At 39.9% G+C, this 21,243-nt stretch overlaps 1 long non-coding RNA gene across 1 annotated transcript; it reads left to right on the top strand.

Moving 5' to 3' along the window:
• Positions 1-847: 847 nt before the first annotated feature.
• On the top strand, positions 848-6,143 carry LOC113757348. Its single transcript, XR_003466254.1, has 3 exons — positions 848-968; positions 5,116-5,179; positions 6,008-6,143. It is a non-coding gene; the product is annotated as an uncharacterized LOC113757348 (long non-coding RNA).
• Positions 6,144-21,243: the final 15,100 nt, after the last annotated feature.

Consider the following 21,243-nt stretch of genomic DNA (forward strand, 5'->3'; position numbering starts at 1 on the left):
TTCCTCTGAGCACACAATCTTAGATGGGAAAATGAAGGCTGATTTTGTGCGTAGGTTACATGAAGCCGTTCGGGCAAACATTGAGCTGCGTACTCAACAATACCTCCAGCAAGCCAACAAGCACCGTCGCAAGATGGTCTTTGAGCCTGGAGATTGGGTTTGGTTACACTTACGAAAGGAGAGATTCCCCAAACAGCGACAAAGCAAGCTGTCTCCAAGAGGTGATGGACCCTTTCTGTGAGAACCCTCATTTTTAAAATACAATTTTCCCAAACTACATGCCTTGCACCAAGATTTAAACCACCTCTTATATGCCCTAGCATTATATTTCACAATGTGTTACAACAAATCCCTTGTATTGACCCTCACTTTAAAACACAATTTTCTTATTTACATGCCTTATTATAAGATCTAGACCATTTAATATATGCCCTTACAAATTATTTTCTGTGTGTTATAATAATTTCTATGCATTTCATTTCAATTCATTTTACTTGAAGTAAAATATTTCCTTGAGCTAGGTTGTAAATAATTCACCACTTGTAATTGTCCAAGTGTTCTTTTATTAGTGGTAGAGACTTTATGTGAGAGATTAGAGGTGTTGAATAATTATTGGTGCATTTGGAAAGGTAAGAATGGCATTAGTCAAAGATTAAGAAAGGTTAGGACAATAATGGAGCCATGTGGCAAAACCCTAGCCATGTATCTTGTTTGACCAAAGGATTAGAGGAATTTTAAACCAACTTTGCTTCATTTTCCTCCAAAATTTCGTCCACCTTAAGGGCTTCCAAGGGAAGGAAGAAAACTCCATCTTCTTGCTATGACAACCTTAGTTTGATCTTGAACAAAAACCAAAAGAGAAAGATCTAGAGTTTGTGAGAAAATTTCCTTCAATCTTTGAGGTTGTTTCAAGCCTAAAGCTTCTATTGTGGTGGTTTGTTTGGTGACCAAAGCAACTTGTAAGTAAGGTATGTAATCTTTAAAATTTGGGTTTATGATGTTATATCATCTACTTGAGGTTGAAATGGTGAAAACAACTTGTTATGGTTGAATTTGGGGTTAGTTTCTTATGTTAATCATGTGACGCCCCGCTTCTCCCAAGGGCAAACCCTAGGGTATCGGCGGGACGCCTGCCTAGCTCGCGCCAGGACTCAAAATTTCAAAACAATAAAACTAGATAACCCACAAGCGTACTATTCACTATATATCTAACGCCAAAAGAGTTCTATTTACATCTTCAAAAGTATCGAGTCAAACCACTCTAATACATTATAATAACAACCAGCAGAAGGTAGACCCTAAGGAGGGTCCTTATACAAACCACCAAAACAAAAACAACCATCCTAACTGTCCGACTATTACAATCAAACCTAACTATACTAGTGAAGGTACCAAGAAGTTCCCCGCGTCGTCCCCTGCTAAGGAAAACAAAGGAAATGGGGTAAGCTAGAAGCTTAGTAAGTAAACAGGGGTAAAAGCGTAAAATTTCACATTTAAAGAAACAGCTATTCCACAAAATGTCAAGTCGAGTGCAAAAGTAACAATACAAAGGAAGGATATAGGTTGGCTCCAAAGCCAAGTCATTTGCCATGCGTGATCTCCTGTCGACACTCCGTCGACCACAAATAAGGTCCGTAGAACTCCACTTGTACACCCACCGAACACCTTATCACCCTCACTGGCCAGTCACCTCACAAACTTGCCCGGGCGAACGAAATCACAAACTTGAGCTTGAGTCACAAGCTCGGGTCACAAACTTGGTTCACATTCTCAGTGAACCGGATTCACAAACTTGGTGACCTCAGACTAAGTTGGACTGGTTTCGACCAAGCCCTGACCGGCTCGAATAGTCCATCTAGGTCGGAAGATCAACCCTAACTCACAAACGTCACCCCGAGCTACAAGCTCAAGGGGTTCAAACTCAAAATAATTCATGTATACACATCTCATAAAGAAACATAGGTACAAGCTAGGGTTTAGGTCGAGTGTGATAAAGTACACCCTCGCCTAAGTTCCCCTTTTATTCACATCAAAACACATAAGCAGTTTATACACATAAACGGCATGAATACTTACTCAAAATACAAAAGTAGTACAATAGCAGAATCACTTCGCACGTGTTCGCTAGTAGTGGGCCCCACCGGCTCCGCCTAGCTCACCACTATCTGAAATAGAAGATTGTATCACACATTATCACAAACGGCCACTAACATGCCCAAAACAAGTAAAACAGCAAAATCGGCACATGCAAGTGCGGAAACGGCAAAATGGGCGCACGTACGCGCGCGGAACGGCAAACGAAAATGGCCAAATCTGCCATCTCAAACCGTTTTGATCAAAAGTTAGGCTAGGAATGTTGGATCAAGGTGAGAGAGACACCGTTTCGAAGCTATGAGGAAGGGCTACAATTCTCATGAAGACACCTTAAGCTAGATATGAATGGAAGAAGGTCGAAATTATGGAAAACTGTACCAGAAATTTACGTGTTTGGGTGACGAATAGGGTTTGTTTGCTGGACCATAACTCACAGCTCACAAATCCAAATCAAGAAATTCCAAAGGCGTTGGAAAGATAGGACATAAGGATATAACTTTCATGTTTGGACCAAAAGCTGAATCAATACAGAGCATGGAGGAAAATGGGTCCAAACATTCCTGTCAGAACTATCCAAATTCGAAGGCAGTTCTGACAACCGATCTTGTTTTGGTCATAACTGAAGCTACGAAACTCGGATTTGGATGCACTTTATACCGTTTCGAAGCTAAAATCAAGATCTACCTTTCTTATGAAGACACCAACACCCAGTTCGTACGTTATCAAAACGGACAAAACAGGGTCAGAAGCTAAATCCAGAAACACGGCAGAATCCGAAGTTTAGAATAGATGCGACTATTTTGGCCATAACTCAGGCTACATAGATCTGTTTGAGGTGTTCTTGGTGGCGTTGAAAAGCTAAGACAGAGTACTGAAAATTTAATGTTTGGGAAAATTGATAAATCAGAACGGATTATAGTGAATAAACCAACCAAAACTGTCCACGCGGAACTCTGGAATGTAACCTAGAATAGCGAGGGTATTTTCATCTTTTCACAAGTTACGTTGCTCCGATTGAGCTGAAATTTTGTAGGAAACTATAAAATACCATTCTCTACAACTTTCATGTTTTAACCCAAAGCCAATTCGGCCTCTAACTATGAGCTACAGTGCCGGGCAGAATGAAGAACAATGAAACCCTAACTTTCCAATTTTCTTTCCAAAACAGAAATTGCTTGCAATTAACCTCCATATACACCTTCTAACTTCATTCTATATCATTTCCCATCATCATACATGGCTACACCATAACAATCATATTAAAACAGAAATCACATGATTAAATAGAAAAATGTCATCAATCTCAACCCAAATCATGAAATAACACCAATAATCATCACCTCAACTCACATAAGTTACTAATTAAACATTATTGGAAGGAAAAGAGTAGTTCCTTAGTCACTCACCTTATAACACAAGAAAGGAAGCAATTCAACACCTTAGCTTTCCAAACAACTTCACCAATCACCTCAAAATCACTAAGTGGAGGAGTTTTATGGAGCAATTACAAATTTAACCGGTTGAAGTTGAAGATTGAGCAAGTTTGGAGCAAAATTTTGGAGAGCTTTTCTTTTCTTTTCTCCTTAGAGAGGGCCGGCCATGAGCTTGCAAATTTTGGGGATTTTTGGGTCAACTTTTTGAGTTATTTTGATAAATTGGTAAGAGAATGAATAGTGGTCAAAAATGGTAATGAATCTCTAAGTGACACTTGTCACTTTCATTAATTGCTTGCCTAACTTTTGTCTCTCTTACACCTATCCAATTGGTAACCTCTAATTATCGCATAACACCCGGTAAATTAAATCCAGTATCCAAAACTTAACCTAATTGGCCGAATTTTTCCGAACTTTTCGCCCTAGTGGGTCCCACGTCCGATATATGTTCGTAATTGTTCAAACACTAACTGATACTATAAAAATCATCTAAAAACTATATTTACTCGATAAATTATCTGGGGAATTTTCTAATAAAGAAAATGTCGAAAAGGCGGGCGATCAATAAAATAAACCCTAGGAACTTAGAAAATTTGCGGGTTCTCGCACTCATTCTTTCGGGGCGTTACAAATCAAGTAATGGTTAGGTTTACTAATATGCATACCAAGTGTTTGATGAAATGTCTAACCCTTATTCATGTGTGTTTATGAAGTATTGATATGTTTTAAACCCCTATTTAGTTGGATCTAATACTTGTTATGTGCAAGGAATGAAAATAACAAGAAGAGTAGAAGTTAGAAATTTTTTAAAGTGTGCTGACCGAAACTTTTTAAGCTTGCTGCCCGGTTTTTCCTTGATATTTTCATGCACATTTTGGCTACAAATGTGAGTATTATATGTTGGGTTATGTGTGTGGAGGTTGTCTACAAAAAAATTAGCCAATTTGGTTGAATAAATTTTGAGTTATAAACAAAGGAGGAAAACTGGACTAGGTCCAGAAATTTTCTGTCCAGCCATCTTGTTAAGGTCATAACGTGTTACTCACTGATCAGAATTGAGTGCCGTTTATGGCAATTGAAAGTAGACTCTTAGAGCTTTAAAACGGTACAAAGCTCATTTTCTGGTTCATCCCGAGCGATCCGTGGCGAGTCTGGAAAGTTGGCTGTCCGGGAAGTACTGTTCATCCGAGACAGTCCAGAAAGTTCATTTGGTTTCTTAATTTTGAGCCACTTATGTTGGGATTTTGGAAATGGTTTCTTCTAGACAAATTTAGCCTTATGAACCTAGTTTCCAATGCAACTGACGGAACCAAATTCTGACTTTCCCACAATGAGCAATGACCGTTTTCCCGAGGCTGGCCGGGCGAGACAGTTTAACCCGTAATGAAGCCTTTGAGCTGTAGTGAAACTTTTCTTTTGCCAAACTTTCATGTACATACTAGACTTGTTTTCCATGAACTTTCACCGTGGTTTAGACCCTATTTGCATGCCGGATTAAGTAGCTTAAGCTACTCACTTGGCCTCTTAATGAACCTATACTTTAGTAGGGAACGAATCCAATTATTAATGTTTTCACTCGTTGACCTAGGTTTGGGCAACGACGGTGATCGTAACTGAGACGTTTGACGTCGATTATTACTTTTGCTTGACAGGTGAGTGTTCCACTACCTGCTACTTGTTATGAGAAATATTCGTGTACTTGAAAGTATTGAATTGTTATTGTTTGAGCCAAACACTGTTTTAATTAAAATTGAGACGAGTGTGTACTTTATCGCACTCGACCTTTCTTATTTTTTCTTTTCACTGAGCCTCGACTTACTGAATGAATTAACATGAAATGAGATATTGCTATACATGACTGTGCTTAAGTTGCGTGGATGACATTCCACCAACTACTGTTACTGTTTGGGTACCCAACCTCATAGGTGAGTCGGTTGTATCGAGCCAGCAAGGGCTTGGTCGAGAAGGCCGATAAACCTTGAGGACTGTTTACTGTTCACTGGAAATTGAATCTTGCTTGGAGGTCCCGGGTGAAGCATAGCCGTTGCGCTTGCTTGTTGTGTTGTCCAGCACCACCAGTGACAAAATCCTCGGCTTGATACTGTTTCATTGGAATCCTTGAGCATTGGAAACTCGGATTCCTGGTATACTCGAGTATTACCAAACTGCTGTTTATGGAGTGCGGGCCCGGTGGGGGGTTGTTCGGTGGACGGAGACTGGTGAAAGTGGTGTTCTACGGACCTATATACTGTTACAAGTGTTGACGGAGTGTCAACAGGAGGCAATTATGATCAAGCTCAAGTGGACCTTTGGCTTTTGAAAGCCACCCGTATCCTTGAATTGAACTGTGATTGAACTGTTATTTTACTGTACGGTGTTTAGTTGGCTATTTTGTGATTTTATGTGGCTATGTGTTTACTTGTTTACCTGGAACCTCACTGGGCTTTAGCTCACCCCATTCCCTTTGTTTTCCTTAACAGATCGGGAAGGGATTTGATCGAGGGCTTTCTTAGCTTTATTTTGCCGTTCTTGCGTTTTGAGGTTGTAACTTTCGTTTAAGCAGACTTGTAAGCTTAAATTCTTAAGGGTGATTTATATTATGTAATTTTGAGTGAAGCGTGGTAAGTTGGCATGCGATGATATATGTACTAAGCTGAATTGTTGAATTAGTGATTATGTTTGAGTTAGTGTTTCAATCCCCTGCATTGTCAAATGTTACATTCGTTTCATTGATGATATTAGTACTTTGAACGACTGAGTCCTGGCGAGAGTTGGGCAGGCAGTCCGTTGATACCCTAGGGTTTGCCCTAGGGAGAGGTGGGGCTGTCACAGTTGGTATCAGAGCTTAGGCTTCAGATCTTTGTAGAGTATCCTAGACATAAAAGCTCAGGATGCTGGACTGTGGGATTGGTTTGAAAGTTAAGTGATCACTGGAAGGGAAAAAAAATTTTGAGCCTAGGTTTGAATTGGTTTGGGCGAGTTAGGAATTTTCGACTTGAGGATTATATTTGATTATTTTCCCTTAAGAGTACTTAAGTTTATCTACACTTTGTGCAGGCTGGATGAATCTGGCGGCCCTAGTAATAGACCGGTTGGCGAGCCATCCCGTGGGGACTTACCGATGATTAAGTATCAAATCAGACCCGGAGGCCTAGAGCCTATTGGGGCTTATCTAATCACTACAAGTGGTGTGAGTGTCTGCAAATTTTACCTATTCTAATGGAGTAGTGTTGGCCGTTGTGAAGGAGCGAAAGTTGCTTGCCCGGGACAATGCTAGGTTTAAAGCTGAAGTCAATCAACTAAAGGAAACTACTAAAATGCAAGCCGATCGAATTAAGGAGCACAGGTATGATATGGTTGAAGGCCATCAAAGGATTGGTAAATCTTTGTATGTAACTTGGAGAAGCTCAGGAACGCGTTTAGGGGGCAATAAAAGTGAGGAATAGAGTCGAGTCAAACCTGAATGTTTGTGATGACCTGTTTGGGGACTTCAGTAGACTTAAGTGGTGAAGTCTCTAACATTGGAGACGAGGCAAGTGTTGACCTTGCCTAGACCGGAGGAGGGTCAGCTAGTCCCGCATCAAACTAAGCCTACACCTCTAGGCTACTACTTTGGATGATTTTGACTACTATACATAGAAAGGATAAGGGATGTGGTGACTCGGTGGTTGTACAATTTTCTTTTGACTACTTGCACTGGATTTTTCCTTGATATGACTGTATGACTGTATTTGTATCTGTGAGTCTCGTACCTGATACTTTTGGTCTAGTTATCTTACAAACAACTACTATGAGCCTTGGAATGTATAATACTTTGACTTTGACTGTGACTGTGAATTGGCCTGTGACTGTTACGGTGACTTTGACCTCGACTTTATTACGACATTGGCATTTAATTGCTTTATATTTTCACTCGCTTATTGTGACTCCGATTTCATTTTATTTGACTTTTGAAAAGGAATAATCATCTATCATGTACCAACACGTACTTACCCATTGGTTAAAATACTTGGACCCTAGACCAGTGAGTAATAAAGGAGAATAGGTCCAGGACCAAGAAGAGGAATAAAGGTTTGTAGTCAATTAGAACCAGGGACCCGGAGGTGGAGTAGGGGACCAGGTAGCTACAGCTATCAATCGTATGACCGATCTACTGTTTACTGGCCATTCGGTTGACCAACAAGGTCAAACACCGGGTAACTAGTAAAGGAACCTTGAAGTAAGTGAAGATAGAGTCCTAAATCAGTTCCAAAAGTTCACACCTCCTAAATTTCTTGGAGAACTAGATCCCGAAATTGCCGAGAACTGGTTTGAAAGAATGGAAGATATTTTACTGCTTCGCGTGGTCTCTGCGCGAAGTGAGCTTGGGGCCAAGTGGTGTTATTGTTTCGATTATGTGAGTCAGTGGAAAGGACTAGGTGCTCTTTTTGGGCGTAAGCTATGAATCATGACTGTTATAAGCGTAAACCCTTTATCAGGATACTTGGGAGGAATAGATATGTACGTCGGGTAGGAATCTGTAATATGGGTGATTTACTCTTAGGACCGGCCGGCTCGAGTTGTGAATTACCTTATTGTGGATTCTTGTACTTGAGCACCAAAAAGTGGAGAGCCCTAGAATAAGGGTCTGTATCTTGATTGCACTTGAGACAAGTTTTAATGGCAAAAGTCAAGGCGCGAAAGATCCTAATATTTGACCTAGTTATTGGACTGATTGAGGGAATAAATCTCGGAAGCTATCATGGACTAATCTCAAAATAGTCTGACAGGGTTTCTATAGATGGTGGATTATACTGTACGTCGAGAAATTTGCACTGAAGATCTGTTTCCTTCACCCATGACTGTGAAGACATGATAAGTGTTTATTTCGAATGTGGGGCGGTTTGATTACAACTATATGGATATTTCTACTCCTCTTGTGACATTCTTTCCTATGCTTCCTTGACACCTATCCACTAATGTCTAAGTATGGACTTGACTCGATTATGATCGTGGCGAGATCGTGAGTTTTGGAATTATGCATGGGAATTTGAGAAAAGAATTGGATTCTATACCTGTATGCAAGAGATTGAGATAGGAGGTAGAAGTTCCGACACATAAAGTACGCTTTAGGGTTGCTCTCGTATTGAAATTCCCGAATAAGAATGAGTGGCATTGTATTCTGAGCTATTAGCCTACCTGTATTCTATTATCTTGTCTATCTCACTTGAGGATAGCTACGTTTAATTCCTTGTGGTAGGATCGGAGGAGAATGAATTTAAAAGTTATATGACTAGAGTTTCCAATTGTAATTAGTTACTTACTTTGCTCCTTTGATTTACTGGCAAGCTACTATCGAGATAAGTCAATTAGTGAGATGACAAATATGACTGATCTGCATAAGAAAATAGAGGTTATTCAAGAAGAAATAGAGTTCCAAAAGAGATGAACTGAGTACTGGGAAAGATGATGGGAACCAAAATACCTAGAGAACATTGAACTATTGCATCAGAACATACGATTGAAAGGAAATATGAAGGGGTTCCAGAAGAGGCACAGAATAAATTTGTACCAGTACATTTGCCAAGTTGAATAGCCATTAATGAGGTTTTTGCCTGGATAAGTTATAATCATTGGACTATGCATAGTGACATTTTTATATAGCAAGATGTATTCCCTTAGGAACAGTGTGACGACCCCACTTCTTCCAAGGGCGAACCCAAGGGTATCGGCGGGCCGCCTGCCTAGCTCGCGCCAGGACTCAAAACCTAAAGTTCGAAAGAGCACTACTCTAATATATACAATCCCAAAAGTTATATTCACATCTTCAAAAGTCTCGAGTCAAACTACTCTAATATACTACAATCACAACCAGCAGAAGATAGACCCTAAGAAGGGTCCTTATACAAACCACCAAAACAAAAACAAACATTCTAACTATTCAACTATTACAAGCCAATCTAACTATACTAGTATACGAGCCAAAAGTCCCCGCGTCGGCCCCTGCTAAGGAAAACAAAAGGAATGGGGTAAGCTATATGCTTAGTAAGTAAACAGGGGCGAAAGCATAAATTTCACATAACAGTTACACAATAAGAGTAAAGCAAAAGCAGAAAAGTAACATCACATAATAAGGATACAGGTGGCTCCAAAGCCAACTCATATGCCATGCGTGATCTCCTGCCGACACTCCGTCGACTGCAAATAATAGTCCGTAGAACTTCACTTGTACACCCACCGACACCTTATCACCCTCACTGGCCAGTCACCTCACAAACTTGCCCGGGCGAACGAAATCACAAACTTGAGCTTGAGTCACAAGCTCGGGTCACAAACTTGGTCACCTTCTCGGTGAACCGGATTCACAAAATTGGTTCATAACATGAACCTACAAACTTGGTGACCTCAGACTAAGTTGGACTGCCTTCGACCAAGCCCTAACCGGCTCGAATAGTCCAACCAGGTCAAGAGTTCGCCCCAAACTCACAAACTTCACAAAATTATTCAAAATCACAAACTTTGCAAACTTCACAAACTTTATTCGAAAGTCGCCCCGAGCCACAAGCTCAAGGGTTTTGGTTCCAAAAGGTTCATATACATATGCCAAGTACAATTATACATTCAAATTAGGGTTTAGGTCGAGTGCGATAAAGTACACCCTCGCCTAAGTGCCCTTTTCACATATCTCAAACACATAGCAAAGAAAACACACCAAACCGGCCTGAATACTTACTCAGAAACTGAAATAGCAAAAGTACGAAGTCGGATCGAAATGAACAGCTAGTAGTGGGCCCCACCAGTTCCGCCCAGCTCACCACCGTAAGAACAAGAGATGTAGAGAGGTGTTGGACACTTAGCTCTTCAAACAAACTTCACTACAACCCTTACTAGCACTAGAAGATAGGATTTTATGGAGTGAAATCTAGTCTAAGCTTTTGTTTATGGAAGATTGAAGCTTATGGAAGCTTGAAAGTTGGTGGAATTTCCTTCTTCTTTGCAAGGAGAGAGCCGGCCACAAGGAAGAGAAAAATGGTGAATTTTGGGCATTTTTTTGATATTTAATCCTTTGGTCAAAAAAGTCAAGAAAATGAATAGTGTTTCTTAAAGTCCAACCAATGAGAAGGTGACACTTGTCACCTCATTAAATGCATTCCTATCCTTTCTTTCTTCTCTCACATCAATCATTTCACACACTCTACTTGTCTATTAACACCCGATAAATTTTACACAGTATCCGGAATTTAACCTAATTGGCCGAATTTTTCCGAACTTTTCGCACTAGTGGGTCCCACGTCCGATATACGTTCTTAATTTCTCAAAAACTAACTAATACTAGAAAAATCATCTAAAAAACTATATTTACTCATAAAAATTATCTGGGGAATTTTCTAATAAAGAAAATGTAGAAAAAAAAACGGGTTTTCAATCTTAACCGGAACTTAGGGTTTAAATCTTAATTCCTACTTAGGGTTTTCGAAATACTCCCAAAACCAAACGTTACCGCCAAATTAATGAATATATCAACGTAGTACGAACTGGGGCCTCACAAACAGTGGACTTGGTACCTGCTGTTTTAATAAGTGCTATGAAATATTGGTGGTGGTGCAATATTGGATCCTTATCCCTGAGTTTATTGCCCTACTTTGGTCTTTGAGTTAAAAATTTATCGTTTGTCGCTCGAAGGGAAGAAATGATTTAATGTACAGAGTGTATGGGTTAAAGAGCTAGCAAGAATAGTAACCATGTTGTAACTCTTCTTTCTATCGAGATTAAGGTTTGCGTCACATTTTTCACCTTGACTAAATCAAAAATTTGACCGAATTGTCTTCATCTTCCCTCTTACTTGGCCGAACCAAGAGAGAAGAGAAACCAAAGAGAGACCTCCAACTCCAACCTCAATTTTGTACTTGAATCTGAAGTTACTCCATGGAAATGTTAACTAAGAAAGATTTCAAGGTATTGGTGGAGCGATTTTTGAGGAAGAAGCCCTGGATTTCCATCTTTCTTGAGGTTACAAGGTAACTTTGGCTAGCAATTTTCCTCTACTACCAATATAGGAAAACTAGTGGATTAAGGTAGTACTTTTGGCAGCTTTATGGAAAATTTCATGGGTTGAACTAGTGTTATGGTAATTTATGGTTTTATGGTGAATTTTCTACCACACGTCATGCTTAAGTACTGACCATGGTCTGATAGCTTTGTTATGACTTGCCTAAAGAAAATTCAAGCTTGTGATTAAGAATTTCAGCTTCGGGTTTCATTTTGCTAAACTTGAGTAGAGACGGTTATATGCTTGATGTAGTGAGTTGTGGGCTTGATATTTATATGCTTGAGTTGAAGCTATTTCATGGGAAGAATGAAGCCTTGAATGGGCTAGGAAAAGTTAGTAAACACAAAGGATGTGCCGCTGAAAATTTTTTCCGCAGGGAACCTTGGAAGGTTTTACAGAATTTGTTATATCTTGATGTAGAAAAGTCAAAATTGAGTTTTATTATGTTTGAAACTAGATTCAGAGTATCAGTATTGTTCTCAATTTCCATGAATATCTATGATTTTTCAAAGTTGACTGAAACTGTATACCTGTTCTGTCTGTTACTGGGTGAAGCAGCAACTTTAGGTTGGAATTTGACCGACTCGTGGATTGGATCTTACAATGGTACCTTCTAGAAAGTTGTAACAATTTGAATCCATATTCCGACGGTATAAAGTTTTTAAGTTTTGGACATAAGAAGCTCGAGATAAGATTTTCAAATGAGATCACGTAAAACTAAAAAAATTTCTATTTTTCCTAGGATTATTCCTACTTACATTCCCAACTTTAGGATTGGAGTTGGTAAACTATTTTGAGGTTGGTTTATGAGTAGAAACGAGACTTAAATGAAAGGAAAATGAGTTCTTCAAACCACCTTAGGTCGGACAGTTTACAACTTTGCATTTTGAACGTCTTTTCTACTTTCTCTAAACGTTTGGCTATAAGTGATACTTTTCTGCTCTAAATGACTTTTGCAACATTGATTAGTAAGGACATAAGGATTATTCTTCGATGGGAACAAGCTAGTATTATATTTCGATAGGTTATACAACTATGAAACTTGTAAATTGAAACATGTTCTAAATAAAGATTTGTAGCTTCAATTCCTACATAATATGGCTTTGTATTGCTGGTCTTACTAAAGCATGCGCTCACAGGACTCGAGAGAGTTAAAAAGGATATTCATCGAAAATATTTTGAACTACTCAGTAATCAAGCTGAGAATCTCGAGGGCGAAATTCTTTAAGGGGGAGAGAGTGTGAGAACCCTCATTTTTAAAATACAATTTCCCCAAACTACATGCCTTGCACCAAGATTTAAACCACCTCTTATATGCCCTGGCATTATATTTCACAATGTGTTACAACAAATCCCTTGTATTGACCCTCACTTTAAAACACAATTTTCTTACTTACATGCCTTATTATAAGATCTAGACCATTTAATATATGCCCTTACAAATTATTTTCTATGTGTTATAATAATTTCCATGCATTTCATTTCAATTCATTTTACTTGAAGTAAAATATTTCCTTGAGCTAGGTTGTAAATAATTCACCACTTGTAATTGTCCAAGTGTTCTTTTATTAGTGGTAGAGACTTTATGTGAGAGATTAGAGGTGTTGAATAATTATTGGTGCATTTGGAAAGGTAAGAATGGCATTAGTCAAAGATTAAGAAAGGTTAGGACAATAATGGAGCCATGTGGCAAAACCCTAGCCATGTATCTTGTTTGACCAAAGGATTAGAGGAATTTTAAACCAACTTTGCTTCATTTTCCTCCAAAATTTCGTCCACCTTAAGGGCTTCCAAGGGAAGGAAGAAAACTCCATCTTCTTGCTATGACAACCTTAGTTTGATCTTGAACAAAAACCAAAAGAGAAAGATCTAGAGTTTGTGAGAAAATTTCCTTCAATCTCTGAGGTTGTTTCAAGCCTAAAGCTTCTATTGTGGTGGTTTGTTTGGTGACCAAAGCAACTTGTAAGTAAGGTATGGAATCTTTAAAATTTGGGTTTATGATTTTATATCATCTACTTGAGGTTGAAATGGTGAAAACAACTTGTTATGGTTGAATTTGGGGTTAGTTTCTTGAGTTAATCAAGTAATGGTTAGGTTTACCAATATGCATACCAAGTGTTTGATGAAATGTCTAACCCTTATTCATGTGTGTTTATGAAGTATTGATATGTTTTAAACCCCTATTTAGTTGGATCTAATACTTGTTATGTGCAAGGAATGAAAATAACAAGAAGAGTAGAAGTTAGAAATTTTTTAAAGTGTGCTGACCGAAACTTTTTAAGCTTGCTGCCCGGTTTTACCTTGATATTTTCATGCACATTTTGGCTACAAATGTGAGTATTATATGTTGGGTTATGTGTGTGGAGGTTGTCTACAAAAAAATTAGCCAATTTGGTTGAATAAATTTTGAGTTATAAACAAAGGAGGAAAACTGGACTAGGTCCAGAAATTTTCTGTCCAGCCATCTTGTTAAGGTCATAACGTGTTACTCACTGATCAGAATTGAGTGCCGTTTATGGCAATTGAAAGTAGACTCTTAGAGCTTTAAAACGGTACAAAGCTCATTTTCTGGTTCATCCCGAGCGATCCGTGGCGAGTCTGGAAAGTTGGCTGTCCGGGAAGTACTGTTCATCCGAGACAGTCCAGAAAGTTCATTTGGTTTCTTAATTTTGAGCCACTTATGTTGGGATTTTGGAAATGGTTTCTTCTAGACAAATTTAGCCTTATGAACCTAGTTTCCAATGCAACTGACGGAACCAAATTATGACTTTCCCACAATGAGCAATGACCGTTTTCCCGAGGCTGGCCGGGCGAGACAGTTTAACCCGTAATGAAGCCTTTGAGCTGTAGTGAAACTTTTCTTTTGCCAAACTTTCATGTACATAATAGACTTGTTTTCCATGAACTTTCACCGTGGTTTAGACCCTATTTGCATGCCGGATTAAGTAGCTTAAGCTACTCACTTGGCCTCTTAATGAACTTATACTTTAGTAGGGAACGAATCCAATTATTAATGTTTTCACTCGTTGACCTAGGTTTGGGCAACGACGGTGACCGTAACTGAGACGTTTGACGTCGATTATTACTTTTGCTTGACAGGTGAGTGTTCCACTACCTGCTACTTGTTATGAGAAATATTCGTGTACTTGAAAGTATTGAATTGTTATTGTTTGAGCCAAACACTGTTTTAATTAAAATTGAGGCGAGTGTGTACTTTATCGCACTCGACCTCACTTATTTTTTCTTTTCACTGAGGCTCTACTTACTGAATGAATTAACATGAAATGAGATATTGCTATACATGACTGTGCTTAAGTTGCGTGGATGACATTCCACCAACTACTGTTACTGTTTGGGTACCCAACCTCATAGGTGAGTCGGTTGTATCGAGCCAGCAAGGGCTTGGTCGAGAAGGCCGATAAACCTTGAGGACTGTTTACTGTTCACTGGAAATTGAATCTTGCTTGGAGGTCCCTGGTGAAGCATAGCCGTTGCGCTTGCTTGTTGTGTTGTCCAGCACCACCAGTGATAAAATCCTCGGCTTGATACTGTTTCATTGGAATCCTTGAGCATTGGAAACTCGGATTCCTGGTATACTCGAGTATTACCAAACTGCTGTTTATGGAGTGCGGGCCCGGTGGGGGGTTGTTTGGTGGACGGAGACTGGTGAAAGTGGTGTTCTACGGACCTATATACTGTTACAAGTGTTGACGGAGTGTCAACAGGAGGCAATTATGATCAAGCTCAAGTGGACCTTTGGCTTTTGAAAGCCACCCGTATCCTTGAATTGAACTGTGATTGAACTGTTATTTTACTGTACGGTGTTTAGTTGGCTATTTTGTGATTTTATGTGGCTATGTGTTTACTTGTTTACCTGGAACCTCACTGGGCTTTAGCTCACCCCATTCCCTTTGTTTTCCTTAACAGATCGGGAAGGGATTTGATCGAGGGCTTTCTTAGCTTTATTTTGCCGTTCTTGCGTTTTGAGGTTGTAACTTTCGTTTAAGCAGACTTGTAAGCTTAAATTCTTAAGGGTGATTTATATTATGTAATTTTGAGTGAAGCGTGGTAAGTTGGCATGCGATGATATATGTACTAAGCTGAATTGTTGAATTAGTGATTATGTTTGAGTTAGTGTTTCAATCCCCTGCATTGTCAAATGTTACATTCGTTTCATTGATGATATTAGTACTTTGAACGACTGAGTCCTGGCGAGAGTTGGGCAGGCAGTCCGTTGATACCCTAGGGTTTGCCCTAGGGAGAGGTGGGGCTGTCACAGTTGGTATCAGAGCTTAGGCTTCAGATCTTTGTAGAGTATCCTAGACATAAAAGCTTAGGATGCTGGACTGTGGGATTGGTTTGAAAGTTAAGTGATCACTGGAAGGAAAAAAAAAATTTTGAGCCTAGGTTTGAATTGGTTTGGGCGAGTTAGGAATTTTCGACTTGAGGATTATATTTGATTATTTTCGCTTAAGAGTACTTAAGTTTATCTACACTTTGTGTAGGCTGGATGAATCTGGCGGCCCTAGTAATAGACCGGTTGGCGAGCCATCCCGTGGGGACTTACCGATGATTAAGTATCAAATCAGACCCGGAGGCCTAGAGCCTATTGGGGCTTATCTAATCACTACAAGTGGTGTGAGTGTCTGCAAATTTTACCTATTCTAATGGAGTAGTGTTGGCCGTTGTGAAGGAGCGAAAGTTGCTTGCCCGGGACAATGCTAGGTTTAAAGCTGAAGTCAATCAACTAAAGGAAACTACTAAAATGCAAGCCGATCGAATTAAGGAGCACAGGTATGATATGGTTGAAGGCCATCAAAGGATTGGTAAATCTTTGTATGTAACTTGGAGAAGCTCAGGAACGCGTTTAGGGGGCAATAAAAGTGAGGAATAGAGTCGAGTCAAACCTGAATGTTTGTGATGACCTGTTTGGGGACTTCAGTAGACTTAAGTGGTGAAGTCTCTAACATTGGAGACGAGGCAAGTGTTGACCTTGCCTAGACCGGAGGAGGGTCAGCTAGTCCAGCTACACCTCTAGGCTACTACTTTGGATGATTTTGACTACTATACATAGAAAGGATAAGGGATGTGGTGACTCGGTGGTTGTACAATTTTCTTTTGACTACTTGCACTGGATTTTTCCTTGACATGACTGTATGACTGTATTTGTATCTGTGAGTCTCGTACCTGATACTTTTGGTCTAGTTATCTTACAAACAACTACTATGAGCCTTGGAATGTATAATACTTTGACTTTGACTGTGACTGTGAATTGGACTGTGACTGTTACGGTGACTTTGACCTCGACTTTATTACGACATTGGCATTTAATTGCTTTATATTTTCACTCGCTTATTGTGACTCCGATTTCATTTTATTTGACTTTTGTAAAGGAATAATCATCTATCATGTACCAACACGTACTTACCCATTGGTTAAAATACTTGGACCCTAGACCAGTGAGTAATAAAGGAGAATAGGTCCAGGACCAAGAAGAGGAATAAAGGTTTGTAGTCAATTAGAACCAGGGACCCGGAGGTGGAGTAGGGGATCAGGTAGCTACAGCTATCAATCGTATGACCGATCTACTGTTTACTGGCCATTCGGTTGACCAACAAGGTCAAACAACGGGTAACTAGTAAAGGAACCTTGAAGTAAGTTAAGATAGAGTCCTAAATCAGTTCCAAAAGTTCACACCTCCTAAATTTCTTGGAGAACTAGATCCCGAAATTGCCGAGAACTGGTTTGAAAGAATGGAAGATATTTTACTGCTTCGCGTGGTCTCTGCGCGAAGTGAGCTTGGGGCCAAGTGGTGTTATTGTTTCGATTATGTGAGTCAGTGGAAAGGACTAGGTGCTCTTTTTGGGCGTAAGCTATGAATCATGACTGTTATAAGCGTAAACCCTTTATCAGGATACTTGGGAGGAATAGATATGTACGTCGGGTAGGAATCTGTAATATGGGTGATTTACTCTTAGGACCGGCCGGCTCGAGTTGTGAATTACCTTATTGTGGATTCTTGTACTTGAGTACCAAAAAGTGGAGAGCCCTAGAATAAGGGTCTGTATCTTGATTGCACTTGAGACAAGTTTTAATGGCAAAAGTCAAGGCGCGAAAGATCCTAATATTTGACCTAGTTATTGGACTGATTGAGGGAATAAATCTCGGAAGCTATCATGGACTAATCTCAAAATAGTCTGACAGGGTTTCTATAGATGGTGGATTATACTGTACGTCGAGAAATTTGCACTGAAGATCTGTTTCCTTCACCCATGACTGTGAAGACATGATAAGTGTTTATTTCGAATGTGGGGCGGTTTGATTACAACTATATGGATATTTCTACTCCTCTTGTGACATTCTTTCCTATGCTTCCTTGACACCTATCCACTAATGTCTAAGTATGGACTTGACTCGATTATGATCGTGGCGAGATCGTGAGTTTTGGAATTATGCATGGGAATTTGAGAAAAGAATTGGATTCTATACCTGTATGCAAGAGATTGAGATAGGAGGTAGAAGTTCCGACACATAAAGTACGCTTTAGGGTTGCTATGTGCATAAGTGATAAGGATACTCTCGTATTGAAATTCCCGAATAAGAATGAGTGGCATTGTATTCTGAGCTATTAGCCTACCTGTATTCTATTATCTTGTCTATCTCACTTGAGGATAGCTACGTTTAATTCCTTGTGGTAGGATCGGAGGAGAATGAATTTAAAAGTTATATGACTAGAGTTTCCAATTGTAATTAGTTACTTACTTTGCTCCTTTGATTTACTGGCAAGCTACTATCGAGATAAGTGAATTAGTGAGATGAAAAATGTGACTGATCTGCATAAGAAAATAGAGGTTATTCAAATAGAGTGGAGATCACGATTGTAATAGCTAGGAACAAATCGCTTGCGCAGCAGTGCCTTGAGTTCGCGCCAAGTCCGGACACGTGGCTCTCCCATCCTCCTCCTATTGGTCCTTACTTGGTCCCACCAGACTAGTGCATAGTCGGTGAACTCCACGGTGGCAACCTTAACCTTTTGTTCCTCACTGTAGTCGTAGCAGTCGAAGACCATCTCGATACGGCCTTCCCACTCCAAGTAAGCTTCAGGGTCACTTTTACCTTTGAATGCGGGGACTTGAATCTTAAGCCCCTTGAGTTCGTTCTTGGGCGTGTCCCTTGTAGACCTCTCGGGTCGCCCCTCATCCTCACTAGCGGAGTAATCTTCGCCATTTGCCTCTTTGGTGCTGTGGTTACTCCGATTGTGGGATCTAGAACGAGAGCCTCGTGTAAGACTCCTGGACAACTCGTCAAAACGAGTGTGTAACATCTCCATTTGTTGGTCACTGATTCGCCTTAGCTCATTCTTCATTGCGGCGAACAACAAGGAGTGATCGGTGGTTGCTTGTTGCTCCATGTCTCGCTTGATGCCCCTGCAAAGGTTAGTAACAAGCAAAGAAAGTGCAAATGTAATCCTCACTTCACTCCCTGAGTGTATCTTTCTCTCTCGTGTATAGTGCTCAAGTCGCTCTATAAAACTTACCAAGTACCTTACCTGTTGGTTTAGGTAGTTGAGAAATGTTGCTCGAGTCCAACAATTTGTCACCAACTTTTCCCACAAGAGTAAACAAGAGTGAAGGATGCAAGTGGATGAAATTTTGTGAAGGAAAGGACGGTTTTGGAAGGCTTGGGGACGGTGGACAGATTTGGAAAGAAAGGAAACTCCAAGAATCCTAAGATGTAGGAGTGGTTTCCTAAAGTGGATGAGAGAATATAGGAGAATATCCTAAAATGGAGGAGAAAATATAGGAGGTGTCCAAGAGTTATCCAAGTATATTACTTAGTCTCCTAACTAATTTGGAAAGCAAGTAAGAGTTGGGACTCCTAAACAGATTTGTTCCCCCCCTCAACCGAAATTTCCAGAATTCTTCCCTCCTAGAAACCCTTCCCTAAGTCGGTTACACTTCCTATAAAACTCCCTCTTCACAGCCGCAACTTACCCAAGCAATTCGGCTCTCTCTCTACTCCAAGAACAAGAAATTCGGCCCTCTCTCCTACAAGACAGGTTTGGTTCTTGTTACTCCAGAAATTCGGCTCCAATGGACTCCCAAGGTAAAGCAAGTATCGTTACTCAAGAATCTCCCAAGAAATTCACTCCTAACCCAAGGAAGCCTCGTATGGATGCAAGATCTTACAAAAAACTCTTTATACGAAGGGAAGTGCAAGTCTTCAAACCCCAAGATAAACAAGACCCTCAAGAATCCCAAAAGGTGACACAAGTGATCAAGATCCAAGGTGATCAATATTTTCAAGAAGAGGTTGGCCAAAACTTCTGAATTCTTTTCTTTTTTCCTTGCTGTAATTTCCTGGTTTAGGTTGGAACAAGAAGTATCAAGACAGATTTGACAATAATAATAATACGGCTTCCTTCTTTGTTTCTTGTTGTCCGAATTTTTTATTTTTATTTTTTCTCTTTTCTCTTGCGTTTCTGTTTTTTTTTTTTTTTTCTTAAAGACAACACAATTTTTTGGCCGAATGAGTGAAAAATCCCAGAAATAAGGTCTGCCCTCAACACACAAGAACGCACCACCCTACTCCCTCAAACTAACAAGGTTTCTCCAAGACTTTCAAGAATTTCAAGATGGTGATGTTACTTCAAGAATTCTTAGAAGCCGTGTAGATTTTTCTGCAAGATTCACCAACCCAACAAGTATTTGTCCCCAAATCAGTTTAGGCAAGTTAAGCAAACCACTTGGATAACAATAACTATTTGGACAGATTTCACAACAAAGACCAAACCCTAGTCGCAACTTGGAAAACCCTAGCCGTCTTCCTTTTTTTTTTTTTGTGCAGATTCGGCTATGGCTAAGTGCTGGGCAGAATAGATGCCACGAGAGTACGAAATCTGGGCAGATTGGGACTAGCAACAATAACACACAACTGACCAGAAATTGACGCGACCAAAAGACAAGAACTAACGGACAGAAATCTCTTTTTTTTTTTTTTGACAAGCGACGCAAACAGAATTTTGTGACTAACAAAGGCGCAACAAGAACAAGAACTACGGACAGATTAGGCACAACTTTGACCAAGAATTGGTCGCAACAATGACGTACTAAACAGCGGACAGATTTGCAACACAAGAAAACACACGAACAGAATTTTTTTTTTTTGAGACAAGTGCAGCGGAAATAAGGAAAACTAAGACAAACTACGGATATAACGGAAGATACCTCCACCAAAGCTCTGAAGCCAACTGATACGTTCCTCGATCAACTTGTTTCGAGACACGTAGCACGTTTGCCCAAGGATCTAGCAAGGTTGTCCAACGCTTGGATTGCGGGACCTAGAATCAAACGGACGACACGATTTGATTTAGGTGGTAGACGACACTCCGATGAAGGTGAATACTCCAGGGGAATAGGTCGGATGAACAATCGAGGACAGGACGCAAGATTGCTCAATAACCCTTGCCAAAGCAAGTTAAAGTGCTCGAACTCTCTTCTTAGAAGAAGGAACGAATTAAACCAATTTTATTGATAAAACGACTACCCTAAAACCTTACAAAGCAAGCCTATTTATAGGCCAAAGTGACTAAGAAAACCTAAGGAAACAATGGCAAAGAGTTCGGCCATCTTGGTGTCCAAGATGGGCCGGCCCAATGAGCTATGAAGACCAATTAATCCAATCTAT

The sequence above is a fragment of the Coffea eugenioides genome, unplaced genomic scaffold, assembly GCF_003713205.1.
Source record: "Coffea eugenioides isolate CCC68of unplaced genomic scaffold, Ceug_1.0 ScVebR1_3018;HRSCAF=4152, whole genome shotgun sequence".
NCBI classification, from domain to species: Eukaryota; Viridiplantae; Streptophyta; class Magnoliopsida; order Gentianales; family Rubiaceae; genus Coffea; species Coffea eugenioides.